General features: G+C 41.7%; 1 protein-coding gene across 1 annotated transcript in view; it reads left to right on the top strand.

The window, feature by feature from the left end:
- The window catches only part of CPPED1 (calcineurin like phosphoesterase domain containing 1), a 146,155-nt gene that overhangs the window by 127,024 nt on the left and 4,262 nt on the right, over nucleotides 1-14,869 (top strand). The window lies entirely within an intron of this gene.

Genomic DNA, 14,869 nt, shown 5'->3' with positions numbered 1-14,869 from the left:
TTCTTTATCTGCATTATTATGAACATGATTATGCCTCAACACACCGGGAACCTGCACATGGTAAAGCTCCGCGTTCTTCTGGATACACTGGGCATGCGCTGGATAACTACCTCTCGTGCACGCTATGAGTAACACACTCATGTAATGCAAGCCAATAGTTAGCTAGTTATGTGAACTAATTAAGTACGGCTCTTGTTATTAGAGTATAATGGCTGAAATCTTGACAAGGACGCTGAGCTTTACCATGTGCACGTTGTGAGTCATTCTCATGTTTGCAATAACTCAAGTATCATGGTATAGGAACAGATGTTTAACTACACATTGAGCATTAATTCTGCACTTTTTATGTCACTTTTAATACACATGTTGGAGATGCACACTGTATTTATACATAATCGGAATGGCACATTACTTATTATGATGTCTGAAGACACCACACATTTGTATGAGATGCACTTACACTGTATATTTCTATATACGGTATTCACAAATTGTTATTGTAATTGCTTATGACACTTGATTACTGTATGTATTTATACGTCCATATGATAATGAACAAAGCGAGAAGACAAACTTGGCACGTGTGTGAATAAGAGGGATCCGCATTTTTTACCGTATCCAAGTTCTGTGACCCTTCAAGGATTTTTTGTGCACTCAAATTTGTTTGGCCACTATTTTTGCATGAACAAAAGGATTTGGGAACACTTCTCTGCCAGGCAGTTTGATTAACAAGTATGGCTGATGATACTTACCTGGCGAGCATTGTACATTTTGGTGGACGAAGAATAATTTTATAATGGGGTTGTTCAGGGATCGACCTAGGCCCCTTATTTCCAGCGATGGGAAATCCTAATAATTAAGCAAACAAGACATTTTGGACATTTGTTGCTGCCAACTTTGTGGGAACAGTTTGGGGAATGCTCTTTTCTGTTCCCCATAACTTTGCCCCAGTGAACAAAGCAAGATACATAAAAACATAATCTTGGTTGAGGGAGTTTAGTGTGGAAGCACTTGACTGGTTGCACAAAACCCGTATTTCAGCTCCATCGTACACATTTTGGAAGAACAATAAGAGCCAGGTTCTCTTGCCCTTCTTCTGTGTTTGACCAAACAGATGCTCTTCTGGATGAATGAGCAGAAATTCCCACAGACGTATTGAAAAATCTTTCAGAACTGCAAAGGCAAACGGAGTAGCCATAAACCACCAAGGGATAATAGTAAAACTTTTATTATGACAAAATACCATAAAAACACATATACACACAATAGGGTATTTGAGATTTATGAGGAAACATGGAGAAAGTGCAGAAAGAGACACAATTATGTAAGGAATATGGGAGCAATATCCATACAGTACAGAGAGGGGATCTCAATTAAAATCATAGTATCAAACATCATAATCAAGTTAGCACCAGAGAACAATCCCCAACTGAAATCCTAGTACACGAGAAAGGTCAAAGTATAGAGGGTTATTGCTTACTCATGGTACACCAGAACCTTAAACAATTCTCTCCCTGCAGCCCCTGACGTGTGTTTCGTGTACCTGCTTTATCGAAGGTACGCAAAAGGTGATGCCGGAGTGGGGCGACGCCGCGTGCCCTGGGCTTAGAGGAGGGGCTGTACCAGCGGTGTGAGGCAGGAGCCATTGATCTCCCGGCAGTGGGCTTCAGGGAAATGCCGGTGGTGCGAAGCAGGAGCAAAGTCCCCGCTGCGCACATTGATCTTCTGGCAGTATGCTTCAGAAAAATGGCTGCCAGTATCCGCGCATGCACAGATTGACATCTCAGCTCAATGACGAGCTGAGATCTCAATCTGCGTATGCACCGATACCCATGCCATTTTCCTGAAGCCCACTGGGGGATCAATGGCTCCTGCCTCGCATATCCGGGACACCCCCTCCTTCCAGTCCAGGGCCCACAGCATTGCCCCACTCCTGCTGCGGCAAACCCTGTCTCCTGTGACCCCGCTCCACCGCCGCCCCCAACCGGTAAGCTAAATTAGGACTATAAGACGGACCCTCATTTTCATATTAAACATTTTTTTCCTATTTTCCGCCTCCTAAATTTGGGGTGTGTCTTATGGACTGGTGTGTCTTATAGTCCGAAAAATACAGTATCCATATCATCATTTTTATGCAGATTTTCCAACTCTGAATTGTATAAACCTTAACTCTTACTGGATGAAGTATATCAGGTGATGTGTACTTGTGTAATGAGGGAGGATGTGGTCTAAGGATACAACACCCGTTATCAGGGTGTGCAGAATTATTAGGCAGCTTGTTTTCCTCAGGTAAAATGGGTCAAAGAAAAAATTTAACTGATTCTGAAAAGTCAAAAATTAAGTCTTACATAGCGATGCAGCATTCTTGAAATTGGCAAGATATTGGGACGTGATCACAGAACCATCAAGTTTTGTTGCAAATAGTCAACAGGGTCGTAAAAAAAACCTGTTGAGAAAAAAAGATTCACGTTATCTGCCAAACATTTGAAGCGAGTCAAACGTGAAGCGACCAGGAAGCCATTGACCATTATTTTAATGCAGGACATTGCTCAATTGCAGAATCGAAGTCTCCACTGCTCAGCTGCCAGTAAAAGCCTTAGGCCACGTTCACACGTTCAGTATTTGGTCAGTATTTTACCTCAGTATTTGTAAGCCAAAACCAGGTGTGGGTGATAAATGCAGAATTGGTGACTTCTTTCTATAATCCTTTTCCTCTGATTGTTCCACTCCTGGGTTTGACTTACAAATACTGATGTAAAATACTGAACGAATACTGAACGTGTGAATGTGGCCTTAAGGATAAAGGAATAATGACATGGTCCCCTCTTCACTCAACCTAAATCATACTGAGAACTTCTGGGCCCTTCATAAACAGGAGATTTACAGTGACGGAGAACCGCCACCTCTCTGAACAGTGTCTGGGAGGCTATGGTTTGTGTTGCCCAAAAAGCTGATAGTCAATAGATTAAGAAACTGACAAACTCCATGGATGGAGCTTATGACTGTTACTGAAATGAAGGGTGACGGTTGTATTTTTGCAGATTATAAAGTGCACCCCAAATTTTGGGGAGGAAAATGAGAAAAAAATGTTTTAATAAGATGGTGGTACTTCTTATGATCAGCTTTTACAGTAGCTTACCTGGGGGGTGGCAATGGTGGAGCAGAGTCCCAGGTGGCAGGGTCACTGCTGCAGGAAGTTGGCGGCGGAGGCAGGAGTTGCTGCGGGCCCCAGGCTGGTAGCAGGCGGTGATTGGTGGAGGTAGGAGCAGGGCGTAGCTGCGGGCCCCAGGCTAGTAGGAGATGGTGTTCGGTGGAGGTAGGAGTGGGTGATGCTGTTGGCCCCAGGCTGGTAAGAGGTGGTGTTCGGTGGAGGAAGAAGTAGGGCGATGCTGCAAGCCCCAGGCTGGTAGGAGTTAGTGCTCAGCAGTGCGGGGGCTTCGCTGACATTTTCTGAAAGCCCGAAACCCCCACACTTTCCATGCTTTTCCATGGCAGTGGACTTCTGGAAAATGGCCGCAGGATGAGGCGCATGTGCAATTGAGATCTCAGGAGGCAAGATCTTGGTACAGAGATCTCAATCTGTGCATGCGCCGACCATTTTCCCAGAGTCCACCGCCATGGAAATAGCGGGAGCTCTGAGCTCTCACAAAATGTCGGCAGAGCGTCCTACCGTAAAACATCACCTCCTACCAGCCTGGGGCCTGCAGCATTGCTCCACTCCTGCCCCCGCCGCCAGCTCCCTGCAGCAGCGACCCTGGGATCTTGCACCACCACAGCCAGTAAGCTGCTTCTGCTTTGGATTAGAAGACGCACACCCGTTTTCCTTCAAAATTTTTTTTTTTTTTTTTTGGGGGGGGGGGGGGGGGGTACATCTTAAAATCCAAAAAATACGGTATATTGGTCACTGATATATTTTTTTAAATTAGCAAAAAAAAAAAGTGTACATTTAGAGTTGTTTGGTCATTAGCCTCACTTAACAGAGGAAAATAAACAATAGGCTATGTGCCCATGATGCAGAAATGCTCCGGATTTTTCCTGAGCGTCTCTGCATCTCCCTGGCAGAAAAAACGCATGCGGATTGTACATGCGGATTGTACATGCGTTTTTCTGCCAGGGACAAGCGTATATCCCGCGTTTTTCACATGCGATTTCGCATGCGGGTTGTCAAGCGCTTTTCCAAGCGATTTTAACATCACTTGGAAAGTGCTTGACAACTTGGTCACACTATATAAATCCATGCAACCTGCATGGATTTATATAGTGTGAATGAGTTAATAATTAAAAAAAGAATAAAATGGTAAAAAATAAACATTATACTCACCTTCCGATGGCCATCGATCTCCTTCTCCGGTCTGTCCGGTGTGTTGGGCGGCTCGCCGTGGTCTAAAAGGACCTTCCAAAATGTCATTTAGTCATGTGACAGGTAACGCGACCGCCGACGTCAGCGGTCGCGTGACCTGTCACATGACTAAATGCCGCCATAGAAGGTCCTTTTAGACCATCGCGAGCCGCCAGGGACTTCTCCAGACCCGGGTACCATCCACACATTTAATCGCTTAATATTCGCATGTGCACATGTAGTGATGCGGATATTATGCGATTCAATACAAGTCAATGGCGGTGAAAACACCGTGATTACGCAAAATTAATGGTAGTGCTGCGGATTTTTTTGCAATGATAATCCGCAGCGGAAATTTCCGCAGCATGTGCACGGCACATGTGGATTATCATTGGGGAACATTGCAGACCTTCTACCATGCGATTTTTAAGCGTTTTCGCAGCGGAATTTCCACTGCAGAAATGCTTAAAAAACGCATCATGGGCACACAGCCTTAAGATGGAAAAATGTGTTTTTTTTCATTTAATTGTATAATAATTCTGCACACTAATAGTTGCCCCAATAATTTTGCACACATAAATATTCACCTAAGAAAGACAAAACCTCACTTTTACTTTCTTAAATATTCACCGATAGCGTTCGAATTGGTCAATAATAGCGATGAGCGAGTATGTTCTGTTAACCCTTTCGGCGAGTATGCTCGGGCTCGGTCTGCCTTACATATGGCGCTTTTTTAATGGAACTAATAAAATGGACGTTTTAACTTTACATTTCTTGTGATGGATACGGAGAAGGTGCTGGAGTTTCTTATCTACTTCCTACATATATCTATCTATCACAACACTATTATTATTTATGAATGAAAACTTGATATGCTGATATGAAAAAGTAGATACTACTAAATGTTGTGAAAACAGTGCTGATGTTTTCCAGTTTAATAATCTGTGTTGTCTGCAACAGCATTTAAAGAAATCATTACTGAAAGATTTATCCACAAATTGATTTTCTGCCGGTGGCGACGGTGTTGCCTATTATCTGCATTTCTACTCACCGGAGACCTTTCAATGTAAATAGAATACCGTCCTGCAGAATAGGAAATGGCGTAATGCAGATTGTATTCTGGAGTAGGCTTCACACTGGGCTTAATACAACAAACACCACTGGACATATAATAGGAAGGATTGAGAGCTGTGCACTTTTACATACAATTCACTTGTCTGAAAACTAAACATTATACCATGATTAGTGACCAGTCCTGCCCATAGATGGTCCATATGCCCATCCAGTCTCAATAAAGCCCAGGAGTTGTAGAGAAAATGTAAAATTAATCAACACGATCTGTAAACACCGTAAGCGGAAAAAATTTAAAACGCCAAAATTGTGTTTTGTTGGTTGCTTCTACACTGCAAAAAAAGATCATGTTTGGGACAGGAAGAGGAAGCGCCAGTATCGTCGTTCATTTGACCCTCTCGTGAATGCACATCTTTTCATGGACGATGTGGTCCCTTGGTCTTCTATAGATGCAATCTTAGGAACAAATCATTGTCCATGTCACTTGTAGGTGTGAGTTTCGGGGAAATGGGGAAAATAAAAAGGTTAATTTATGCTTAAATAATGAATATTGATGAAATACTTGTTTTATATACTGCTATTTCTAGAACTACAATAGACGAATAGCACCCAACCCCTTTAACACTATATACAAATTAGCAATATGGTATTTTAGTCCTTTTAGGTTATGGACACTTAAAAAAAATAATATTTTGCATTTACTCCCTATAGACAAAATTAAGCAACCTTCTCAATAGTTTTCATAAAAAAAACAATCCTTGTATCCTGCAGCTGTACTGTCTGTGTAACTCCTTCACTTAGTTGGTAGTTCTGTTGCTCCATATAGAGATCCCACTCCACACTGCTCCTGGCTGTCATTCTCCCCTCTCCTTTCTGTGCTAGAAATAGCAGGAAGGGGGAGGAGGTTACATAGTAGAGGGGAGGGGAGAGCATCCAAGTTATCAGGAGAGTAGTTCATACAGGCTATTGCCTGGGATAAAAGCACACATAAGGCAGTTTGCAGGACAAGGAAGGTGTGTACATAAAGTGTCTGGAATCAAGAAAGAAAATAAAGCAACCAATGGTAAACCTTGCAGGGAGCACAAGTAAAAATTCCTTAACATATCAACGGAGTTAAACACAAGTATACAGCACTATAGCCCTTTCTTTTTGTAGGTTGGTGGGGTCCCAGGGGTTCAAAAATTATTCTTAAAAAAAAATCTCAATAAAGAAATCTGCAAGTTTGTGTGTCATGGTACTGATCACATCACTGCATGAACATGACTTACAGGGAATGTCATCAGACCTTCCTTTATTATATCCATATGCTTCTATAGAGACATCCCCTTAATTCACTCCCCTATGGAATTACTGATCTATTTCACCTTATTAATACTGATTGTAGGTAATTAGGAGGAAAAAAGACCAGCTCACCCTTTCGAGGAACAATCGGCACACAAGCCCGCGATCGATGCCACTGTTCGGCGCCCAGTATATGCAGGAGAAGAAGGAAAGATCCAGCTTTCCGATCCAGGCATATATAAAAAAATTTCTTTATTGCAAAAAGTTCAAAATATTTGACGAAAAAAATAACAATTGCACACCAACAATCTAAGGTGTGAGGGAAAGGGGGGACTTGGTGGTCTCAACTCCAGATGCGTTTCGAGCGCTACCTGCACTCTTAGACTTGGTTTGAATACCAAACCAAGTTGTTTCAAACACAGAGGACAGATAGTGAAGCACTCGAAACGCGCCTGGTAATGAGACCCCCCAAGTCCTCCCCTTACACCTTAGATTGTTAGTGTGAAATTGTTCTTTTTTTTTGTCAAATATTTTTAACTTTTTGCAATAAAGGAATTCTTTTTATATACACCTGGATTGAAAGCTGAATCTTTCCTTCCTCTCCTGCACTGTAGGCAATTGACACACATAATCCTTACCCTAAAACACAGCAAAACCTGCTCATAAACAGCTTCTTTAATATCAATAGAGCAAGTTTTGCCTTTGAAAAAGGCAGCAAAAATGCAACATGTGAACATGGCCTTACACGCCAGCGTCTTCCCTCTCCATAGACTTCTATAGGCAAAAGGTGTGATTTGATCCCTCGCTGAAGACAGATCTGTAGACAGATTTAAGCAATCTTTGAGAGTGAATGATCCGTGCAGCAGACAAGTGAGTTAGAAGTAGAGAAAGAGGCAAATATTTGCTAATATATTTAAAAGTTTCTGATCTTTGCTTATACTGGTGATTTATGAAAAAAAAATAAGTGTAGTTCCTCTTTAAACCTACAGAGTCTATTTAGGCTGAATGACAGAATACTGGGTACTTGCAGATATACTTACAATTAATATCTGGCCAGGTCTGAGTTTAGTTCAATAAAGATGCTTTTCGACAGTATATTTGAAATCTTAATAGACGTGCCCTGTGAACGTACGTCAGTATCCTTGGCATCTTCCACTTTGTCATAAATATTTCATATTTGTGAAGGGTGTCATAATTATAATTACATATCATAACCTATGAATACACATTCTTCTTTTCTAAAGCCTGTCAGGTGCTGTTAGGAGAATACTAATGGCAGCTTCACGCTTTCTATATATTATGGCCGTCACCTTTCGTTGCTCGGTTTCTTCTTTAATTCTGGCAACATGAAAAAGTTTTACTGAGACTTTTTATTTTTTTTTTTTTTTTATTATTCAATTACTTTGTTGCAAGGCTACAGCTCTGCCAGGAAAAAAAAAAGACTTTTGAAGTTTAATGCACTGAATTATAGATGTAACTGGTACCCTAGGTGGATATTCATGCCTTGTACAGAATAAAGAAAACTTGATCAGCAAATGAAAGTAGTGTATCACATTCAACTGACAGAGGAATTGCTTTTGAACCAATCAAGTCTATATTTTACGCATTGCATTACACCATGGATTTCTCGTACCAGGCGACTATAGCCGTTTCCATGAAAATAAACAAACTTTCCACTTTCATTGCTCATTCTTTCACTGTGTATTAAAGCCCAAGTGTTCAACATGATGGAGTAGTAGTTTATTTGCTAAACTGCTGGTTGTAAGTGAAAATAATGTCTGTTCACCATAGACTTCGTCTGGGCTTGTATTAATATCAAGAAGAATGACATTGTTTACATTCTAGCAAAGAGGAAAAAATCCCCAAACTATTTTTAAGAGCTGCAAATTCATAGGATAGTAACTTATTGGAACATAGATCTTTTTGGCAGACGGTTAAATGTATATTTCAGTTGGGATTTTGCATATATATAATTGTAGAAGTGCTAGGTATGAGTGGCCAATCTGCTTATCTGGAGGTCTGATAAGAAAAAGCAACTGGGGAATTTAAGCGTTCCAGATTATTTTTTAAAATTCTAAAATATGTATGCCAAGGTGGGTCCATCTACCCTTCATGCTCATTGAATTATATTATGTTCAATAAGGGATAGTAGGAGACAGTCAAAGTAGCTATGGACCCTAGTAATATGCAATCATCTTACCATTCTTGGAAACCAGTAAAATGAATGGTCCTCACAAACATACAAAAAGGCAAAGGTAAATTTGGATATAGTGGACCAAAGTAATTTGTGATATTCTCCTCTGATAGTTTCTAGTTTTGAAGAAGTACAATTTAGACTACGTTGAACCAGAATTTAAAAAGGACTTTAATAAGATCATCTAAGCCGTAATTCTGCTTTACTTGGTGCATTTAGGGCTGTGGTTGGAGTCCTAGGTACATATGATCCAGCACTCCTCTTTCTCACAGACTTAAAGGGGGTTTTCCCACAAACCAAGTTAATTTAAAAATTGACTTTAATCAACACATCTTGGAAAATGAATAATTTCCACAATTGGATGTGTTTAAATAAAATGTTCCTGTGCTGAGATAATCTTATAAATGTGTCCCTACTGTGTACTGTTTAATGACTGAGTCTGATCATACAGGAACATGGTCTGATCATACCACATCTCCTGGGCAGGGGAGGAAGCAAAAGAGAGTATACAGATAAAACCGGATGGGATCACAACTGATTCTTTTTGTGAGATAAAGCATTTCACTGCCTGTTAATAAAAAATGGTTTACCTCAAAGAAATAATTATTAGCTATTGACATGTCTGTGTACACCCCCCCCCTTCCCTTGTCCAGGAGATGTGGTATGATCAGACCATATTCCTGCATGGTCAGACACAGCCATTACACAGTGCACAGCAGGGGCACATTTATAAGATTATCTCAGCACAGGAACATTTTTTTAAGTTTAGCTATCAGACCTCTAAAACGGGCATACAGGTTATAGAAATGTAAATCTATACATACCTGTATGTCTCATATAGTCTGACTGCAGAGAAATGTCTTTTTATAAAATCATTTTTCATATGTTTCGTGTCCGGGGGACGTCAAGAAATCCCTGCCTATCTGCTTAGGACGCGAAGAAATCCCCGCCTATGTGCCCAATTTCAGCCCCTCCCCTGCACATCATAGAGCCCTGTGATGTACACTCTTCCTGTTCACATCCCGCACATGTGCAAAGCGCCTCTACAGTGAGGTGCACTTTTTTGCTTCCAGCTCCATTTACCCTGCAGTGGTCTATTGCGTAGGCGCCGGGGAATCACTGTGACTTCCGGGGGGCGCAACAAGAAGGTTTGGTCCCCACTTCCTCTCAGCATCCTGATAGTTAGGAACCATACTGTATATATCTATACACGTGTATATATACACATACAGTGGTGGCCAAAAGTATTGGCACCCCTGCAATTCTGTCAGATAATACTCTGTTTCTTCCTGAAAATGATTGCAATCACAAATTCTTTGGTATTATTATCTTCATTTAATTTGCTTGCAAGGAAAAAACACAAAAGAGAATGAAGCAAAAATCAAATCATTGATCATTTCACACAAAACTCCAAAAATGGGCCAGACAAAAGTATTGGCACCCTCAGCCTAATACTTGGTTGCACAACCTTTAGCCAAAATAACTGCGAACAACCGCTTTCGGTAACCAACAATGAGTTTCTTACAATGCTCTGCTGGAATTGTAGACCATTCTTCTTTGGCAAACTGCTCCAGGTCCCTGATATATGAAGGGTGCCTTCTCCAAACTGCCATTTTGAGATCTCTCCACAGGTGTTCTATGGGATTCAGGTCTGGACTCATTGCTGGCCACCTTAGAAGTCTCCAGTGCTTTCTCTCAAACCATTTTATAGTGCTTTTGGAAGTGTGTTTTGGGTCATTGTCCTGCTGGAAGACCCATGACCTCTGAGGGAGACCCAGCTTTCTCACACTGGGCCCTACATTATGCTGCAAAATTTGTTGGTAGTCTTCAGACTTCATAATGCCATGCACACGGTCAAGCAGTCCAGTGCCAGAGGCAGCAAAGCAACCCCAAAACATCAGGGAACCTCCGCCATGTTTGACTGTAGGGACCGTGTTCTTTTCTTTGAATGCCTCTTTTTTTTTCCTGTACACTCTATGTTGATGCTTTTTGCCAAAAAGCTCTACTTTTGTCTCATCTGACCAGAGAACATTCTTCCAAAACGTTTTAGGCTTTTTCAGGTAAGTTTTGGCAAACTCCAGCCTGGCTTTTGTATGTCTCGGGGTAAGACGTGGGGTCTTCCTGGGTATCCTACCATACAGTCCCTTTTCATTCAGACGCCGATGGATAGTACGGGTTGACACTGTTGTACCCTCGGACTGCAGGGCAGCTTGAACTTGTTTGGATGTTAGTCGAGGTTCTTTATCCACCATCCGCACAATCTTGCGTTGAAATCTCTTGTCAATTTTTCTTTTCCGTCCACATCTAGGGAGGTTAGCCACAGTGCCATGGGCTTTAAACTTCTTGATGACACTGCACACGGAAGACACAGGAACATTCAGGTCTTTGGAGATGGACTTGTAGCCTTGAGATTGCTCATGCTTCCTCACAATTTGGTTTCTCAAGTCCTCAGACAGTTCTTTGGTCTTCTTTCTTTTCTCCATGCTCAATGTGGTACACACAAGGACACAGGACAGAGGTTGAGTCAACTTTAATCCATGTTAACTGGCTGCAAGTGTGATTTAGTTATTGCCAACACCTGTTAGGTGCCACAGGTAAGTTACAGGTGCTGTTAATTACACGAATTAGAGAAGCATCACATGATTTTCCAAACAGTGCCAATACTTTTGTCCACCCCCTTTTTTAGGTTTGGTGTGGAATTATATCCAATTTGGCTTTAAGACCATTCTTTTTGTGTTTTTTCATTGAAGACAAATTAAATGAAGATAATAATACCAAAGAATTTGTGATTGCAATCATTTTCAGGAAGAAACTGAGTATTATCTGACAGAATTGCAGGGGTGCCAATACTTTTGGCCACCACTGTATACACACGTATAGATATATACACGTGTATAGATATATACAGTATGGTTCCGAACTATCAGGACGCCGAGAAAAAGTGGGGACCAAACTTTCTTGTTGCGCACCCTGGAGATCACTGGAGTGGAAGTCACAGTGACTGCCCAGCGCCTACGCAATAGACCACTGCAGGGTAAATGGAGCCGGAAGCAAAAACAGCACTCCTCACTGTAGAGGCGCTTTGTGAATGCGCGGGATGTGAGCAAAAAGAGTGCACATCACAGGGCCCTGTGACGTGCAGGGGAGGGGAGGAATATGGAAATTGGGCACATAGGCGTGGATTTCTTTGCGTCCTAAGCAGATAGGCAGGGATTTCTTTGCGTCCCCTGGGCACGAAGCACATGAAAAATGGTTTTATAAAAAGACATTTCTCTGCAGTCAGACTATTTACATTTCTATCACCTGTATGCCCATATTAGAGGTCTGAAAACTCCCAGGGGGTGGCAGATTCCCTTTAAACACATCCAGTTGTGGAAGTTATTATTATTCCAAGATCTATTGATTAAAATAAACTTTGTTTGTGGGAAAACCCCTCTAATGCCGTAGATTTTTCCATCTAGAGAATCGGGAAAATTATACAAATGACACTCTGATCAAACTCATTCATTCAAATCAATAAGGGGCACGGATGTGCAGTACCCAGCGGCGGGCACTATTCTGTCAGCGGATCTGTGCTGTGCAGCTCTGTAACTGAACAGTTCCTACCACCGCCAACTTCAGGAACAGCTGATCAGCACCCCCACTGATCAGACATTGATGACTTGTCCTAAGGATAGGCCATCAGTGTTAAAGTCCCAGACAACCCCTTTAAGATTGACATAATATGGAACAATGAAAGGGTTGTTAAAACCAGGAAGCTCATTTTAAGATGGCTAAAAACATGAACGTAATGTAGTGATCAGAGTAGAAACATTTTCGACTTTAAGTAATAGAACTCTATTTTATTCATCTATAAATATTAGTAATACATAATGATAGTGATATGAACACCTTTGGAGGCTTTTTTTTTTACTTAAAGAGGTTGTCCCATGAACAAAGTTCATTTTAATCAGTAGATCTTGGAATAATAATAAGTTCCACAATTGGATGTGTTTAAATACAATGTTCCTGTGCTGAGATAATCTTATAAATGTGCCCCTGCTGTGTACTGTGTAATGGCTGTGTTTGACAATGTACGGAACACGGAAACAGAAAAAACTGACTGGCACTTCCAAAACAAGAAATAGGTGTGAACAGGTTCTTACTAGGAACAGCCACGTCCATATATAAGTAACAAAAAAAGCAGCACTCTGTAACGCTAAGTATGCGAACATGAAATATATGAAATTTGAATAGCATTACTGCTGTAGAAAATAGAAATAAATGAGAAATCTTAGCGCATAAATTCGCCAATTCATGTGTACCTGGTAGCCGCGATAAGGCGTTTCTCAAAATACCAGGGCCATATCAATGTGAACTCTCTAAGAGACATCCATCTGTTTATGTGTGGGATAATAAGATCCTGCTGTAATTAAAATCGTCTGTGGCATAGAGGCAGAGTGCTCAGTCAAAGCTTATACATAGAAACAGAAAAAACTGAGCGGCACTTCCAAAACAAGAAATAGGTGGGAACGAAAATTTCTTGCTTTGGAAGTACCATGAGAAACGCCTTATCGCGGCTACCAGGTACACATGAATTGGCCAATTTATGCGCTAAGATTTCTCATGTACGGAACACCGCTCCTGGGCAGAGGAGGAAGCAAAAGAGTATACAGACAGGACAGCACGGGATCGCAGCTGATTATTTCTGTGAGGTAAAACATTGCTTAAAAACAGACAAGGAAATGTTTTACCTCACCAAAAGAATAAGCTGCGATCACGTGCTGTAATTTCTGTATACTCCACATTTTTTCCTTCTTAAGGCTATGTGCCCACGATGCAGAAATGCTCAGGATTTTTTCCTGAGCGTTTCTGCATCTTCCTGGCAGAAAAAAACGCATGCGGATTGTACATGCGGATTGTACATGCGTTTTGTACATGCGTTTTTCCTGCATGGGACATGCGGAAGTGAAGCGTTCATCACATGCATTTCCGCATGCGAGTTGACAAGCGCTTTCCAAGCGATTTTATCATCACTTGGAAAGTGCTTGACAACTTGGTCACACTATATAAATCCATGCAAACGGCATGGATTTATATAGTGTGACCGAAAGAACGGTAAAAAATAAATATATACTTACCCTCCGATGGCCCGCTCTGTCTTGCTTCGCTCGGTCCCGGCTGCCGGCAGCGGTAGAGTGAAGGACCTGCCGACGTCAGCGTCGCGTGACCCGTCACATGACTCTGACGTCAGCACAGGTCCTTCAATCGATCGCGAAGTGCCGGGAAGCAAGGAGGAGCGCAGCGTGGGCCGCCAGAAGGTAAGTATACATTTATTTTTTATTTTATTCTTTTTTTTAAAGCTTTTTTAATGGTACCTGGGTGTGGATGAGACTCTCCTGTCCTCCACACCCGGGTACCATCCGCACATTAGAACGCGCCAATTACGCAAGTACAGATGCAGTCTTGCGGAATTGGCGCGTTCTAATGCAAGTCAATGGCGGCGAAAACGCAGTACTTCCGCAAAATAATTGGTAGTGCTGCATTTCTTTCCGCAATGATAATCCGCAGCGGAAATTTCCGCAGCATGTGCACAGCACATGCGGATTATCATTGGGGGACATGGCAGGCCTTCTACCATGCATTTTTTAAGCGTTTCTGCAGCGTTTTTGCCGCTGGGGAAAGGCTTAAAAAACGCATTGTGGGCACACAGCCTTATAGTTAGCACCTTATGTCGCTCCTGGTTTCCGCAGCAGTTCTTATGTGGTTTACAAAGAAGAGGTCGCTCTAGGTTTCCGCAGCAGTTCTTATGTGGTTTACAAAGAAGAGGTCGCTCTAGGTTTCCGCAGCAGTTCTTATGTGGTTTACAGAGAAGAGGTCGGTCCTCCTAGTGTGTGAAATACAGATTATAATAAGGTGCTTACATACACTTGTTGGAAAAATGTAACAATAATTTGCACACATTTCTGCTTTATCAAAATAGATCACTTCTCTACTGAGGCGTT

Source organism: Phyllobates terribilis, unplaced genomic scaffold (assembly GCF_046119375.1).
Source record: "Phyllobates terribilis strain yellow unplaced genomic scaffold, ASM4611937v1 Scaffold_9__5_contigs__length_417890890, whole genome shotgun sequence".
Taxonomy (NCBI): domain Eukaryota; kingdom Metazoa; phylum Chordata; class Amphibia; order Anura; family Dendrobatidae; genus Phyllobates; species Phyllobates terribilis.
Note: the sequence above shows the minus strand (reverse complement) of the source record. Positions and strands in the feature narration are given on the sequence as shown.